Source organism: Balaenoptera musculus, chromosome 7, assembly GCF_009873245.2.
Source record: "Balaenoptera musculus isolate JJ_BM4_2016_0621 chromosome 7, mBalMus1.pri.v3, whole genome shotgun sequence".
NCBI classification, from domain to species: domain Eukaryota; kingdom Metazoa; phylum Chordata; class Mammalia; order Artiodactyla; family Balaenopteridae; genus Balaenoptera; species Balaenoptera musculus.
Window position 1 is genome coordinate 70151691 of NC_045791.1, and position 18061 is coordinate 70169751.

General features: G+C 42.7%; 1 long non-coding RNA gene across 2 annotated transcripts in view; it reads right to left on the reverse strand.

Annotated features, from left to right (window-relative positions):
- The window catches only part of LOC118897901, a 208218-nt gene that overhangs the window by 9293 nt on the left and 180864 nt on the right, over positions 1–18061 (reverse strand). For both annotated transcript variants that reach the window (XR_005020566.1, XR_005020565.1), the window contains exon 4: positions 5420–5507. This is a non-coding gene — a long non-coding RNA (uncharacterized LOC118897901). The remainder of the gene's footprint in view (positions 1–5419; positions 5508–18061) is intronic.

Genomic DNA, 18061 nt, shown 5'->3' on the forward strand with positions numbered 1-18061 from the left:
GGCACTTCGAACTTTGGGCTATTTAACACCTCTGAGCCTCAATTTCCTCATCTGGAAAGGAGGTTAATGGCCTTTACCTAGGTTTATTAGTTGAGATTGGGTAAGTTTGAGTGACAGAAAAATATTAAATAACAAAGGATCAAATAAAATAGAAGTTTATTTATCTCTCATATATAAATCTGGAGGTTGGTCCAGAGCGGGTATGGCACTCCATGCTGTTAGAGACTCATTTCATCTTGTGGCTCTGTCCATAGCAGCCTACATTACCAAGTTCACCTGAAGTCCCAAGGTGGTTGCTCCTGTTCCAGCTTCTGCGGCATATAATGTAGTGTTTATTTTGGAGGCTATCAGCCCACTTGAAAATGTTATTACCATGGCAAAAGGAAAGAATGAATGTTACAGGGCAAATGGTAGCATTACACTCTAGCTTATTGTAAAGATTAAATGACTCTAAGATTCATGATATCTAGAAACTACCTTCTCCTTTTTCTGCACTAAATCATCTCTTGGCCTCTCCCTTTCAAGAAAATGAACATTCTTTAATCGTTTCCTTCTGGTTCTTAGTTCGTACATATTTCCTTTTCTTTTTCTTTTTCTTTTTCTTTTTGCTTTATCAGTAGTTACTTTATTCATTTATTTTTAATTGAAGTATAGTTGATTTACAATATTATATTAATTTCAGGTGTACGATTTCTTACACATTTCTGCTGTACTTCCCTAAGCCTTCTCAGTCTTCTCCAACTCTCACAGGTAGAGATGAAATCTAATCATACCAATCTAAATAGGGCTATTCCAGGTCATGTTAAGCCATTGTTGCCCATCCTTGGTTGGACCTGTCATCATTATAGGGGTTCCTCAACAACAAAACTATATCGATTGCTGGTTTTCAAGGGGTGTCCCTCAGATCCTCAGAATTCCTTGGAATCAGATGTAATAAGGCAGAGGTACAGTATTTTATTTGTGTTTGTTCTGATACCTTTAGCTCTTTTCTCAGCACTCTATGTAAAATGAAGTTCTAGGATGTCACTCACCACCTCTAAATGATCAATGTTTTTAAGTGGAAGAATTCTTTTTTCAAATAAGATCTTATGAATACACTCCAAACAGACTGAAGCACAATTGTACTGATTGAAGCAAGGGTGGGGCCATAGGCAAATTACTGGTCTTGATCATCTCTTTACTTGTTTAGAATCAATTAGTAGGGGATGAGTGCTACTGATTATGAAAAGGGTTTGTCAAGGAAGTCAAGATTCTTTTTTTTTTCCATAAATTTATTTATTTTATTTTTGGCTGCGTTGGGTCTTCGTTGTTGTGTGCTGGCTTTTGTCTGGTTGCGGACAGCGGGGGCTACTCTTCATTGCGGTGCGCGGGCTTCTCATTGAGGTGGCTTCTCTTGTTGCGGAGCACGGGCTCTAGGTACGTGGGCTTTGGTAGTTGTGGTACGTGGGCTCAGCAGTTGTGGCTCGCAGGCCCTAGAGCACAGGCTCAGTAGTTGTGGTACACGGGCGTAGTTGCTCCGTGGCATGTGGGATCTTCCCGGACCAGGACTCGAACCCGTGTCCCCTGCATTGGCAGGCAGATTCTTAAGCACTGTGCCACCAGGGAAGCCCCAAGGAAGTCAAGATTCTTGTTCACTTTGGTAACTCTAGCTATAAACTGAGGCCTGGTTGCCTAGCAACTCAACCCAATCCAGGACAAGCCCTGACAACTCTTCCCCTAGACTTCACAAAAAGAAGCAGAACTAATTATTTAAAACATCAAAAAACTGATCCACGGAGTTATAAATAAAAGATAAGCATACAGGCTGCCATTAGGCCCTCAATGTGTTGGGAGCCCGAGGGCAGAAGGGGCAGATGAGGAGAGTGAGATCAGCGAGCTGCCCTCCAGGACACATAATAAATAGGTCTGATTTCCCAACCGTTCCCTTTCCCATGCCCCCACATTGCATTGCCTTTTGCACTTCACTTTTCTCACTATTGTCTTCTGCATTAGACCTTCTAGTTCCTAGATTTCCTTGAGTTCTTACTTTAAAAGTTGTCTTTCCTGCATTTTGTAAAAAATGTTGTTCTGACTTTTGCTATACATTGACATACCTCTTACTTGTTTATATGTCTAAAGCAGTGGTTCTCAAATGGGGGCAATTTTGTCCCCCAGGGGACATTGGGCAATGTCTGGAGTTTTTTTTTTTTTTTAATTTATTTATAGCTGTGTTGGGTCTTCGTTTCTGTGCGAGGGCTCTCTCTAGTTGCGGTGAGCGGGGGCCACTCTTCATTGCGGTGCGCGGGCCTCTCACTATCGCGGCCTCTCTTGTTGCGGAGCACAGGCTCCAGACGCGCAGGCTCAGCAGTTGTGGCTCACGGGCCCAGCCGCTCCGCGGCATGTGGGATTCTCCCAGACCAGGGCTCGAACCCGTGTCCCCTGCATTGGCAGGCAGATTCTCAACCACTGCGCCACCAGGGAAGCCCTGGAGATATTTTTGGTGGTCACACTGGGGCAGGGGAGTGGGGTACCACTGGCATCTAGTGAGTGAAGCCAGAGATGCTCTAAACATCCTACTATAAACATTCTACTCTGTGTGGTGAGCCTCCACAACAAAGAATTATCTCGCCTTAGGTGTCAATAGTGCCAAAGCTGAGAAGCCCTGGTCTAATGCATATATTCTCAACAAGGACAGTAAATTACATGTTACAATGGCTCAACCCTACCTGGCAAAATCTTATTCCTTAGTTACTTAGTATTTAATTTTCCAGGAAGAGGGGTAGCAATTAATAATAATGTTTTAAAAGGACCCTTATGAGAACAATCATGGAAAAAGCATTGGGAAACACTAGCCTAATGTTGGGAACATTTCAGGGAGAAGAATCAGTGTATCAAGCCTTTATACAAAACACAGAGTTGCAATTCAGCAGAAGCTGGTTCCTGACATTGATATATAGCAACCTCCTAGAATTAAACATGAGTTTAAGATGGATTGGTACTGATTTTCCTGGGAAGAAGGGCAGGCAGGCCAACCATCAGTGATCTAGTCCTTCTTTGAGAAAAGCACATATTCTTTCAGGCCCCAAAGGCACCTTAAAATGTTTTGGGCCAGTAATTTACTTAATGACACCCAGTGACCTAGAAGAACTAATGTGCCTTTAAATGATGAGTTCTTATGGCTTCCCCAAAGACCCTAATAGGAAACAAAGGCAAGAGTTTTAAGAGCATCCCATTCCCACCACTGAAAAAAATTCTGCTCTCTCAACTTAGCGTACTTCTTTTTGCTTAAAGGTATTTCAACTATTGAAAAGGCTTGAAATCACATTCCTCCTCTGAAGGTCGAAAGCAAACATATCTCGCTGGGACATTTTTTTTCCTGCCCAGGGTATTAGAAATGTTATAAAATGACTCATATATATAACTCCAGATTCTGGGTCAATAACTTCTGTTTCCTCTAGCCAGTTACTATTTTTTTATTATTAATACAAATTTTCGTCAGATCTGGTTGGAATCCCCTGAGATATTACACTTTTACTAAGAGAAAATGGAGGATGTGTAAAATCCAAGAGACTGTCAGTTTGCTATTCTTTCTTTCAAGGCTGTTTGGTTTCATCCAGCTCTTGTACCTTGTGCCTGGGAATAGTCCCAGGAGATGGTTTGCTCAAGAAGAGGCGGCTCCGAGGCACTTCCGGGGATGGAGCCCACAGCAGTGGCTGGCCTAGGAGAGGTGAGGAGTCAAAACTACTTTTAAAATCAGAAAATACTCTCACCACTTTGAGGACAAAGTTTGGGGCTTTGTTGGTCAGAGTAATTAAGTGGAGGTCGTTGCAGGAATGTGGCCTTCTCAGTGGACACAGCTGCAGAAGACTCTGGGAAGAAAGGCTCCTCACTTCCTGTAACCGTGGGTTGTTCCTCTGGGACTTCCTATCACAGGCAGTCCTGAGGGCTCCAACCATTCCCCCCACCCCCCCAAGTTTTTCCTCCTACCAGCTTCTATCATCTTTAAACATAAGAATAAGGGGGAGAGTGAGCTCATTGAAACTGATGCCAAAAAGACATTTTACAGCAGAACTACTTTATAAATGAATTCATATGTCTCAAAACATTTTTTTACTAAGTAATTTTAGTTATAGCTTAAAAAATAAAATGAGACAGGAATAGGAAAGAGAGAAAGGCCTTTACAAAGCCAAAATAGAAGTCTTACTGGAATCAGTTTCCAAAACAGAGTCCCTGGGTTCAACTCTTACTGTGACAATATAGGACAAAACAATTTAGTTTTATGTTCACACAATATTTTCATTTTAAACCTGGTCTGATATTCCAACAGAAGAAATGATTTTGGCACTGTGAAAGTTTGCTTTTCAGAGTCCTTTGAGAACAATTTAATTGAGTTTCATGGTACTTTATAGTTTTAATTTTAGTGTCACAATCAGCAATTTTTTTTAATAGTACACAGAACATGTATTGCCTTTGTTAAACAAACAAATGATCTAAGGACCTAGAACGACCATTCCACAAGCCAAATGCAATGACATGAGTAAAGTGAACATGCAGTTTTGTAGGCTTAGCCCTTCTCACTGCCAAGTAAAGTGCATCCAAGAGACATTTAATGTTTTATATGGATCATACACAAAAAGAAGTGTTCTGGCCCCAAAGCACAAAGCTGCTGCTAATAATGCCTCAAGCATGTGTGCATGTCACCAGTTTTCAAACACTTTCTTCACGTATATTACCTCATTTGATTTGCTCAGCCATCCATCAGGTAGGCCTGGCACACATGTAGTGGCTATGGATCCCATCCACAGTTCAGGTGTGGAAGAATAGAACTCTCTAGAATTAATTAATTCCTGACTCTGGGTTGGTGGAAGTCAACTTTCAGGGCTCCACTAACACTCAGTTTCCAAAACGCACCCCTGCCAGGTAGTAGAATCACAAAACACACCTTAGGCGAGCAAGTCACAAAAAGCCTCTTCCTCTAGGTACAGAGCTTGGGGCACAGGAAACACATAGGTTTCACCCAGCCTGCACCTGCACCCCTCAGCCAGGTACTCTTGTGTTGGCCACCAACACACGCATGTGCAGTAGTCCTGACAACCTTTGTCTGTCTTTCCTGGGCTTCTCCCCCATCCCATCCGGGTAGGTGCCAGAGTTCTTGGATACTCCGAATTTCCAAGACCTCGGGTGGGGAGGTGGGAGAGCAGGGAGGCAACTTCCGGTTGTCCCCACACGTTGCCACTGTGATATCCATCGTTCTTATCTGTACATCGCCTGCAGGGCTGGTGGCTCTCTAATGTTTCCATTACACCTTTGGAGCACGGGGATGCTTGCTCAGAAGCCTGTGGTCCCTTCCCCAGATGCACCGGCAGTCATTTCCCCTCAGAGCTCCTGGAGAGAGCAACACTTGTGCCCTCTGCTTGTGGCTTTCTCTCTCAGAACTCACCTGTCTCCATCTCTCATTCTCACTTGTTTTCCCTCTCTCACTTTCTCCTCTTCCTCTCCACAAGCAGGCCGAGAGATTCTCTTCGAGTCTGGGGAGAGAGAGAGGAACAGGAGAGAAGGTTTTTGTAAGACAAAGCCAGATCTTTCTCTAAGCTACTTCTCATCCATCCCTGTTACAAACCTACCCAGAGACCACGAGGACAGGGCTGACTTCCTGACCTCCTTGAATAGAAGGAAGGAAAAAGGAAAGAATACAGGTGGAGAAGATTATCCACCCACAATTACTATTTTTTTTAATGGAAAATAAACTGTTACAAAGGATGGAACCATGGTAAAACTGAGGCCAGACTCTGTTGGATCTTCTACATCATAGCATGGTAAAGTGAGCTAGGTATTAAATTACCAGAGAAAAAGGATAGGCCGAGCCTGCCTATGTTTTGAACCGACTCTCAGATCAGTGTGGTAAAGGATATGAACTACATTGCTCCATTTTTTGGTCTCTACTCTGTTGGGTAAAAGATCTTCCCTCGGGAGTAAAGGAATCCAGCACTTGACGAGAGATCTCTTGACAGGCTCTCAGGCAGAGAGGCTCTCTGGGAAAGAGCAAAGCTAGACAGTTAACCTGGATATGTAAACCTTGCTACCTCACTGTGTTTCTCCCATATGTTGAGCATATTGAAAGGCATGATGTTCTTAAAAGAGCCCCTTTGATGTGCTAGTTTTCTTATGGAGAGAATAACATGTGCTTTGGAATTCATAGGAAGGCTTAAAATCTGGACAGGGGTCAGCGATGGTGGGAGGGGGCAGGAAAGAGACACCTTCAAGGAGGAAGTGCCACTGCGGGGAGACATAGGGTTGAGCAGGAATTAACCAGGAGAAGGGTTTGAGGGAGAGAGAGAAAGAGCATACAAAAGGCCTGTAGGTAAGAAGACATGGCTTGTTGAAAGAACTGAAAGTATTTTGCTCTTGCTGGAGCAGAAAATACATGAGCAGGTTAAGGAAACAGTATGGGGGAAAATAGAAACTTAAAATTGGAAAATTAAGGAAGAGAAGTTAGCAGAGGTGAAATTGACTGTATATAGCAGAAAACACAAATACCAGTGGCTAAAACAAGATAAGCAATTGTTTTTCTCATGGAACTAGTAAGAAATGGGCAGTTGTCAGCTGATGTTCATTGGGTGGCTCAAAATCATCAAGGCCAAGATCTCAGTAAGGATCTTGCCTTTTTAAATGTTTTTTTCTGGCCGACCGCGAGGCATGTGGGATCTTAGTCCCCCGACCAGGGATAGAAGCCATGCCCCTTGCAGTGGAAGCACGGAGTCCTAACCGCTGGACCGCCAAGGAATTCCCCTCTTGCCCTTTTTTTTCGTGGCTCTAGTCAGTACTTCCACTTTTCAGGAATTAAGGAAAAGCAAAAAAGGCAAAATAGTGCATGTTTATTGAATCTGACCTTTGGAAGAGTTTTCCTGGAAGCCCCTCTCCAAAACTTCAACTTACATCTCATTGTCCAGAACTATATCACAACAGAGGCCTATTTGTCTTCCAGACATCACACAAAAATGTTAGGATTCACTTTAAATGGATAAATTTGATACATATTTTCACTTTCCTGAACCAGTCACTGTGGCCCATGCACCCAATCCAGGCCCTTATTTTATTATACCTAAACTACAGCAGGAATTTCTTTTGTAATTTCATCCTTCCAGGCCCCTGCTCAAGAGACTTCAAAGGCTTTCCTTTACCTGTAGGCCAGCATTGAAAACTCTCCTCCAATGTGCCATCAGTTAAACTCAACAAAAGTATTTTGGCAGCTACCGCAGGTAGACTGGTCCATCCTGCTAAACGAGCACGGTCATTTCCATGCCCGTGCCGCATCCCCCCCTTTCCCTGGTTCATCCCGTGTGTTTCATTTCCTTGTTTCCAGTGTATCCTTCAGGACCCTGCTCAAGTCCTAGCTTGTTCTGGATGTCATCCTGCACATGAACTCATGAGGGTTTCTTCCTCCTTTTAATTCACAACATGCATTGTCCAACACCACTTCACTAGCAAGTAGAAATGGACTATCTTGTTGCTACTTGGTTTTTATGTTATTGAGCACCTGTTAATAACATTTAAGTTTCCATATAACCATGTCCTATCTCATCTTTACATTTTCCACATAAAACCTTCAGATCCTATCTCATCTTTACATTTTCCACATAAAACCTTCAGATATGTTTAATGTGAAGGAAGAAAACCAATGAACAAATGAAAGATTACAACTTGACTGCTCCAAAAACATTCAATTGCAGTTTTAAGATCATTATGAAGCTTCCTTGGATTGAATTTGTCACTTGACCTCAGACCTATGTGGCCAGATTTCCACTGAGAATGGAATCCAAATACATTGGGGGGACTTAGTCTGTTACATCTCCAGATCCTTCCACATATTTATTATGAATACTTTCTTCTGTAGATGGAGAAATTGATTTTACAGAGCCTTAAAATAAATTTTAGCCAGGGTACTAAACAGGCTGTGATAACATAGGAGACTCAGCAGGTTACCGTCTGTCCAAGGAAATGAAACATATGTAATTGCTGAGTTGTTTGAAGTAAAAGAAATTCAGATCGTACAGTTACTGTTTAATTCTGATGCACAGCAAGATGTCTTCATCTTGTCTTCTGAGAAAGCCTCATAAAACTCTGGAGAATTAATCTTGAATATAGCAAAAAATTCAAGTTAGACTTTATGTTGTATCAGTAATCAATCCAGCTTTACAGTATGGTTCTCAAAATACATAAAGGGGCCTTTGGCTTTTCAGTAAAAATGATGAAGACTTAAAGCCTGTGACTGTATTTGATTTATCTTTGGAACCTGATTAAGTGCAGGGTGGGTGCGTGAGGTTTGCTCTTTTGATATGGCATTTGAAGAGGAATTAAAATTCTTTCCTAGGTCTGCTGGCATTGAGGATATATGAACTTGTCTTTAAGTACAAAAAATCTCAGTCATGAGTAATGCCTGGAATAATCTTTTCAAAATAGAAAGTATTTTGCCTTCCTACTTCAAATAACTTTGTTCAATAAGACTAGCCTACACACTAAAAATTAATGTCAAAATCTTTCATAATGTAAATGAATCTCAGCATCTCTAGCTCTTTCTCAGATTGGGTTGAGATTCACCTTGAGGCTCTTTGACATCCTTCTGGCTCTGGATAGCAGTTTGAGGCCCAGGATTACCAGGCCCTATTAGCAGCATAAAGTGGTACAGACAGCCCACAGCCTCTCCCTTAGGGTCAGTGCTCACCTCCACCCCTGCTCTTTGCTTGCATGACTTGTGAATCCTGCCTCTAGACTGATTGCCTCTCTCATCACCCCCCATACGTGCCTGGAAACACTTATCCTCCTGCTCTAGTTAAAATTCCCATAAACTGTTTTCTTTTCCATTTAGATCTGTGGGGACATCAAGGAACACCCCCAAAACCAATTTAAGGTGGACTCCTGATCAGACCTTGACCCACGCCCCCCCTTCCCCATTCAATGCCTGCTCTTGCATGCCACTTGTTTAATGGAACCCTCCACTGTCTATATTTTGCCTCCTAGTAAATTTGGAACATAGAGATTTCAAAAGCTGCTAAGGAATTATTCTTATCTTATGGGATCAGGTCTGGGAGTTGGTAGGTAAATTTTTAAAAATTGATTACAGTATAAAATTTAAAAAATGATACTCATTTATCTTAAACATTCTATTTTAACCTAAAACATTTTAATGTGCATTTATTCATCAATTTTTTGATGAAGGGCCAAGTTCTCTCTGATTACAGTTCTAAGTGGCCTTTCTTGCATAAGCCATTCCGTTGTGTATTATTTATCATTTCTATTTTTGCTTTCTTTATTGTGGAGGGAGAACTTAAAGATGCTTTTAAATCTCAATTTTTATGATTCTTTCAATCTTTTAAAGTTTTCTTGCCTACACTTAAATTGATAGCAACTTTATTCTGTGTAGTGCTTTGCTTTTATCAAGTCTTTCCAAAGACTTTGACTTTGTTTTCATAGGCACAACTTTCTCTACACACATATATATCATTGATTTATACAGTATACATTACATTATACATTTATAGTCAAGAACAGGTGTTATGAATAGGTTTGGGAACAAATGCAACCAACTCTCGGTAAGTATATAACTCAACCAATAGGAGCAGAAATGAGAAAACATGAGCGTCCCCTAGAAGCAGTGAGTGAGTATTCAAAGTGCTGTGGGCATCATTCAGTGTGTTCTAAAGAAGGAATGGAGATACACCAGCAATCAGTTGAAAGCATCAACTGGACAACAATATGGAGCATCTCCCAGTTTAGGCAACCCAAGAGAAAGAAAATTCTCTCTTTCTCTCTCCACTCTATATATAGCAATATAGGGAAAGAATCTGACTGGGTCATGTGGCTACCATGCAATGGACTACTGTTACCAGAGACATAGGGTTCTATGATAGCTCAGTTTGGGTCACATTTGGGAGTGAATGACACTCCCAGAGTTGCCTGTATAATTGTCACAGCAGCCTAGAGTAAGTGACTAAATTGGTAGACAAACTCTGATCTAGTTAAAAGCAAGGCCTTGTGGTGGGCAATGGTAATGGAAAATTCTTGTAAGGAGGCTACATTAAATGTTCAATATTAAATCCCTCTTCCCTCTTTTTAAGATTGCTTAAAGTTTCTTAAGAGTAAAGAGTGTGAGATGATGATGATGATGATGATGATGATGATGATGATAACAAATGGCTACCAATGATTTAATTATGACGATGTGCTAGGCACTGTTCCAAACACTTTATATGATTATTACTTAATCATCTCATGAACCCTAATCTTGCTTCTTATTTCACTGAGGAAAAAGAAGCTATGACAAGAACTCCCACCACCTCATGTACATACCTACCTATATGTGTACCATGTTCTCTGCCTTCCCTCTTGTTACCACAGATCAACTGTCCACACCCCATCTGCCGCCAACCCCTCCACTTGGGCACTGAATCCCATCCATCCCCTCTCACATACAGAATGCCTTCTCTCCTTTAATTATTTCTTCCCCCAGGGCATCAGTAATTTTTCCTTTTCCCCTCCCCGTTTCTATCAGTATACAAGACTGCCATTCCTCCCATCTTTGGTGAAAAAAAATCTCTAAAATCTCTTTTGACCTCATATCTCATACTAGTTATGGACAAATTCTCTGCTCTCCTTGATGGAGCACAACTCTTGGTGGAGGCACCTATACTTACTGTCTCCAATTTCTCTCCTGAACCCTCTGCGGTGAAGCTTTGGCTCCTACCATTCCATCAGTTATTAACTTCCAGTCATCTTGTTTGATTTGTCAGCAGAATTGAACAAAGCTGATCATTCTCTTCTCCTGGGAATACATTCTTCCCTTTGTTTCTAGAACAATCGTTAGTTTTACTCCTGCATCACAGGCTGCTCTTTCTTTGGCTCTCTTGCTAGTTGCTCCTCATCTCTCTAACCCCTAAATGTTGGACTACCTCAGTCTGACTCCCTTCTCCATCTATACTCAATCCCTGGATGATCTTGTGGATTTAGATATATGTATAAACTCATGGTTCCTTGATGTATATATCCTGCTTTGGCCTCTTCCTTGAATTCTAGATAAATGCCTGTTCAACAGCTCCACTTGCCTGACAATAGGCATCTCAAGCTCAATACAATATAGTCAGTTCTGCTATAACACTTATTTTGAAATTGTGAATTTGTTCTAACATGATCGATGCATTAGGGAGTAATTTGAGCATAACAACTAATTTTGCCTTTGCTTATGTGCCATTTTGTTTGTGAGAAACACTAGGTGAATGCAGAAAAGGGCACGCAGCTGAGCCCACAGGAACACGCAAAATGCAGACACTCACACAATATCTACCAGCTACCTCAGTTCTGGTTATCCCACGAGGGATAATTGTGTGTTATCCCACGAGGTTGTGTTTGACTAGTCTTCCACCTCTGTGAACTTTTCTCTACTAGATAACACTCATTCAACATCCCAAACATTTAAGTGTCCTGGATCAAACATGCCAAGCAGTGCATGCAAAGGAGAGGTTTTTAGGTACTGAGGATAGGCTTGAAATAATAATGTGGGTTTTTTTTTAAATGAGAGAATACAGGCAGTCTTTGCTTTGCACAGCACCATGTTAACTGAAACTCATGCGAATAGGAAGGGACTGTGTGCTCCCTTTCCTGGTTCCGTAGTAACTGACACCTCTCACCTCTTAGCAAGGACACAGTTTCTTCTTTTTTTTTTTTTGGCCACACCGCGAGGCATGCAGGATCTTAGTTCTCCAACCAGGGAACGAACCTGCGCCCCCTGCAATGGAAGTGCAGAGTCTTAACCACTGGACTGCCAGGGAAGTCCCAAGGACAGTTTTGAAATGCAGGAGTTTCCATTTACACAGTGTCATGCAAACAAGGATTGCTTATATGTGATATCTCCTGAGCAATAGGCAGAGGGAATCCACATTGCAGACTCTGACAGACGATGCCATAAAAATAAAAGTTTAAAAGTCCATGGTTGGAACAACTTTGAGTGCTGTGAAGTCAATAAGAATAAGGCCTAAACACACAGAAGGAATGGAAAGATAGTTGAACATATGGATTAAAGATTAAGTAGGGAAAAGTATTTGCTCAAATGCCATCTTATCAGTGAGGCCTTCTCTGACCATCCTATCTAGAACTTCACCCCCAATTCCTCAAGTCACTGTACTTTCTATCCCCCCTTTAAAATTTTATTCTTCTTTGTAACATTTATCACCACTAGACATATTATCTAGTAGTTTATGTATTTATTAGTTTATATTCTGTCAACCTGTGGTAGTTTTAAAACATGACTGCAAATCCTTTGACATTTCTCTCACAGAGAGGTAGGGTCTGTGCCCTTCCCCTTGAATCTTGGCAGGCACGGTGGGAATCACACCATGTGACTTCTGAAGCAAGGTCATAAGAGGTTATGCAGCTTCTGCCTTGTTCACTGGAACACTTGCTCTTGGAGCCTGACTACCCTGGGGCAGTCGTGCTGTGGGGAAGCCCTGGTCAAACGGAGAGGTCACGTGTGGCGCTGGGCAACAGTGTCAGCCGGGCTGAGTCTTTGAGTCACGTTAGACCAGATGCTCAGAATCTAGTGGAAAGATGAACATACACGTAATTGCAGTACATAATTACAATGCAATGTGAAAGATGCTACAGTGAGATATTAACAGAGAGCCATGGCACCTAAGAGGAGAGAGTAACTAATTTTCAGTGGAGGACCGTGAGGGCTCAGCCAAGTGGTGACATCTGACCTGTCTTGAAGGATGAGTAGGAATTTGCCAGGCAAAGGATGGAAGAGGAATTAGACTCCTGGTCTCCTCTTCTTTCTACTACTTTGAGGGCAGGGAAGGTCCATCCTTCTGACAACTGGAATCAACCAAATGACCGGGCGCATAAGCTGAGCTATAAAGTGAGTACTGGGATTAGGTAACCTGATGATACAGGAATAAAACTGCCAGGTTTAGGCAAGACTACAGATGGAGATGAGCAAGGCATTCCCTTTTCTGGGCCTGTTTTTGCATCTGTAAGAGACAGAGATTAGCGTAAAAGATGTAGAGGAGGTCATTCTCAGTTCTGTGATTCTAGTTCTTTCCTAAATTGGATCTTCTCAAGGTTCAACAGTCTCCATTCTGTCAACTGTTCCTCAGATGATATGTTTTCCATGCTGGAAAACCACACGTGTGCCTCCCTTTGCGTGGATTCTGCTCTGTCAATGTTTACTTTAAAATGTAGTGTAGTGTATGTAATGCCCAGAATAAATGTAATATTCCAGACATGGTCCCACCAGAGAGGAGGCTCTGAGGCAACGCCCACTTTGACCTATTGTAAGAGGTATTGCATCTCACAACACGGGGAATAGAGCCAATATTTTATAATAACTGTAAATGGAGTATAACCTTTAAAAATTGTGAATCACTGTATTATACACCTGTAACATATAATATTATACACCAACTATACTTCAATTTAAAAAAAAAATGGTATTGTACCTCAACTGGAGCAGCCCAAGGCTTCACCAGCTATTTTCCATTCATATCAGAGGTTCAAGGCCTTTTTCACATGGAACTCCTAATTGATTCATCCATGTACCATGTATTGTGAGTTTATGTAATTGATTGAACCTAAATGTTGGACTTGACGTTCATTCATGTTACATTTATCTTTGACTCCCAGAAGCATCTAGCATAGTCAATAAATATTTGTTGAATTGATTTCCATTTTGCTTTAGGCTGTCAACACAACTTAACAAAAGATTTTTGAATTTTTATTAATTTTATAACCCTTAAGCCTTTCTACTTTAAAGAGTGATTTGAGATCTGTTAAAAAAAAACCAAGACAACAAGCCCAAACTGAGTCTTAATTAGTGTCAGCTCTCCCAGAAATGGAATCTTAAACCAGTCAATCAGGAATCACCTGATCAGCACTAATGAGGTCATCTGCCTGATAGACCCCCGCCATCCCCTAAAGGAAAGTGACCTTGCAATAACCAAGCACTTTTTTGCCTAGTATAACTTCCTTGTTCCTGCTCCCTTCTGGCTCTAACAGTCTCTCCTTTTGTACAGCTCCTTGGAGCTCCTTTCTTTCTGCTAAATTGGATGCTACCTGATTTGAATTGATTTTTGCTCAAACTCTTAAAATTGTTGATATGCCTCAGTTTATCTTTTAACAGAAGAGTGTGTGGATTCTGCATTTCCTCTCATCTGGGTACTTTCTTTAAATCAGGCAAAGATCCCATTTCTGCATCCATAATGAATGTGACCTGGAAAAGACATAAATCTGGTGTTTGCTACCAGCCTTCTCCATTAATGAGTTAAGATGTGTCCGGCTAACAACTGTGTTAACCCTGTGAAGATCACAAAGCACAAGAAAAGCAAAAATGAGGTCTTCAACGTGTAGATTGTTACAACAAAACAAAAAATTAACACAGTCCTTTAAATGAAGGACTCAACGGTGCAAATCCTCTAATGGAGCTGGAGATGTAAAATTCTCCAAGCTCCCTGTCAGTACCTCTCTGGCCCAGGACTCTGTTGATTTAAGGTACAAGCACAAGGTTGAATCTAAAATTTCAAATCAGGCCATCTCGCTTTTTTTTGTAAAGAATTTTAGATGTTGTTCTGAATCAGATTGTTCAAAAGAGTTTCTATGAGTGCCGGAGGAAAAGACCCTCAGATACAGCAGCAGTAGAACGGAAAACAGTAAGAACCAGGAGTCTCGCAGTCTTCACTGGTCCTCACTGTCCTTTTCACCCCAGAAGCCACGCCCACCCTCCCAAATTCAATCCCGTGGAAGTGACTCGGTGCCTTCCCCTCCCCCACAGCAGGTGGAGGGGTATGAAGAGGAGGAGCCAAGAGGGACAAAGGACTCTAATGATTGTATTTTCCAGCAATTTTTTCTTTTAATTCCGTGCTTTTCAAAAAACTGCAGGAGTGACTGCATGTAAATAGTCCTCTCTAATGGATGTCTGGTTACCATTGACTCTTTTCAGATTTAATCCATTAAGTGCCTTCCATAGAAAAAGGACACAATACCCCACAATGCACAGGGTCAACCATAAAAAATAAGACACAACCTGAATCGGGCAGTGCAAGAAGAGAAATCCAAACAGCCTCAGATGGTAAAGGGCTCTTTGTAAATTTCTTTTTTTTTCAGAAAGAAAGCTAAATCAGGAGCCTGATGCTGTGCTAATCTTTTTCTCTCCTTTTCTTCTCCTCCCTCAGGAAGGAAGCCATTCAGGCGACAAGCAGGCTCTTATCCTGGGCTTCTTATCATTAACCAGATGAGCCTGTGCTGGAAATGAGATTCAGAGCCAAGACCAGGAAAGGCTGTTTCCTTAATTGAGCGCGTCTCTTTTGAAGTCCTGTCTCCCTGACGGAGCCTAGAGCTGGCTGGGTCCCTCTGGCAGAGATCACGCATGTATAATCTCCCGCACACCAGAAGCAGATGCTCCACGACATGGAGCTTTTTTGAAAGGCCTTTAATAAGATTTCTCAGTCCTGCACGTGTCGGGCAGGCCGAGGGAGAAACAGTTTTCAGAAAAGCCACTGATCAAAGGGTTCAAGATTTTAGGTGTTTTGGGGCTTCCTGCCAGATACACCTCAGTTAAGAATCTGCAGTTCTGGGGGATTCTCAGCACTTTCAGGGCGCTCCCCATCATCCGTACCCTTCCCCTGCTTCCCCTGCCCTTTCCCCATGGGCTTAACTTCTCTTCCAATTCCTACAGTTTATGGAAATTAAAATGAGTATTCTTTGATATTTCTTGATCTACTTTGGGTTATCTGGATATATATGAGGCTGTCAGGAACTCTGGTAGAATGTTCAATAGATGAAGCTAACACCCGATTTGGAGTTGATTTGGGGGAAGGGGTTATTTTAAAAAATCAACCAAGCTCACATGTTGTTGGAGTTGATTAGGACCCTGAATCCAAATGTCCTCTGTAAATGAGGGTACTACCAGACATCAGGACAAAATTGTCATGGGAATTAGATGACGTAAAACATGAGAAGCCACTAGCACAAATGTTCCGAAGAGCTCAGAAATGTTTATTATTAGCTTATTATTAGTTTGTTATTACCACTGTGGGTGGGACAGCCCTTGACTAAGGGCCAGAGTGTCTAAGCCTAACACAGAGTGACAACATTAAAGCACAAAGGAGTCAAGGCTTTGTCAGCAATGGCCATACAATCCCACCTGGGTGGAGAAACTAGATCATTTTCCATCACACAATGCTGTGCTCCTGCTGTCACACCTTGGCCCTTGCCACTTCCTACTCCATCTTCTCTATGTCCACCAGCCCTTCCCTTTTGCCATTCTGTCCCCCACTTTCAGCCAAAACCCCAAACCAGATCAGCCTAACCATGAGCATTCTTTCTCTTCAGCCCCAGCTGCCGAGTTTTACAGAGAAGTCCCCACTGCTCAGACTAAGGTCACCACAGCATCATGGATTCTGATATCAGCGGGAAATGTCTCCATTATATTTCCAGTTCACACGGCAAAAAGCTCATGCTCCTCAAGCCCTATCCCACCTCCTCCCACCTTCTCAGCAGGTGACCTGTTCTGTCTGGGTGCTGAGAAAAAGGAGGCCACCAGGCAGAGGTCTCTCAGTCCACTGCTTCTCTAGCTACACACTGCCCGCCACCCAGACTCACCCCTCACTCTTCTCTGTCTCAGGCACTGGTACATCTTTTTCTCTTGTCCTCAGGGTTCCTTCTGTCTCCTGCATCTTACTCTTTATTAGACTTCCTAAATGCACTTGGCCACATTCTTCTCTCCATTTCCCTCTTCCTCTCTCTTTGTCTTATACACACACACACACACACACACACACACACACACACACACTGTCATCTGTCCAAATGTCTTTTATTCTGGCTTCTGCCCTTACCCTCTCTTCTTCCCTTAATGGCCAAGCTTCCTGAAAGGCCTCACACATCGTCTCTGTTCTCACTGTGTGATCATTCCTGCAGCCTGGCCTCACCCTCTGCCCCTCCCCGCACTGACCCACCTCGCTGCTATAGGTTGAACAGGCTCTCCCCGCACTGACCCACCTCGCTGCCAGGTTGAACAGGCTCTCCCCGCACTGACCCACCTCGCTGCTATAGGTTGAACAGGCTCTCCCCGCACTGACCCACCTTGCTGCTATAGGTTGAACAGGCTCTCCCCGCACTGACCCACCTTGCTGCCAGGTTGAACAGGCTCTCCCCGCACTGACCCACCTTGCTGCCAGGTTGAACAGGCTCTCTCTAGGCTCTGTGTCATTGGATCTGTCTGCAGCACTTCCTGTCAGCTTTCCTGACAATACTCTCTGCTGATTTCCATGGCGGCACTCCATTCTGGTACTCCCACCCTTCTGTCACTCCTTCTCAGCCTCCTAATTGACCTGTCCCTTATCCATTAACAGCTTTCTCTGGGTTCTGTCCTCAGTCTTCTTCTCACTCTACACGTTCTCCCTGATTATCTTATCCTCACCCCCGGCTGGAACCGTCCCCTCACTCCAACCCAGATCACTCTCCTAAGCTCTGACTGCTCACAACTGCCTATGGGACACATCTGCTTAGATATTCCACAGGCACCTCAAAATCATGATCTTGTTAACCAATTTGCCTATCCTCTTACCTAAACCCACTCTCATCTCCCATATCAAATCAGTCACCAAAGGCAATTGGTTCTCCCTCCTAATTTTTTCTGAGTTCCTTCTTCAGCTCTCCATCCCATAGCCACTACTTAGTTCAGGAGCCTTTTTTTTTTCTCGCCTAGATCACTGCAACAGCCCCCAATTCATCTCTCTGTCTCTGGTCCTGCTGCACCCCACCCCTGCCCCCACCCCACATTGCCTTCAGAGAGAGCCTTCCACAACCAGATTTCATAGCCTCTGGGGTCCTTGATGACCTCCTTCTCTAAAAATCCAAAGGGGTGGGTCTCTGCAACTCCAATATCACTGTATAATCCTAACCCTCCTGGCTACAGGTGATTGGATTGAGGAACATATGTGATCCAAGCTGAACCAATCAGATTCTCCTAAGAATTTACAATGAGGACCCAGAAGATTCTAGACAGGTACGTCAGCACTTAAGCTGAATGAGTATT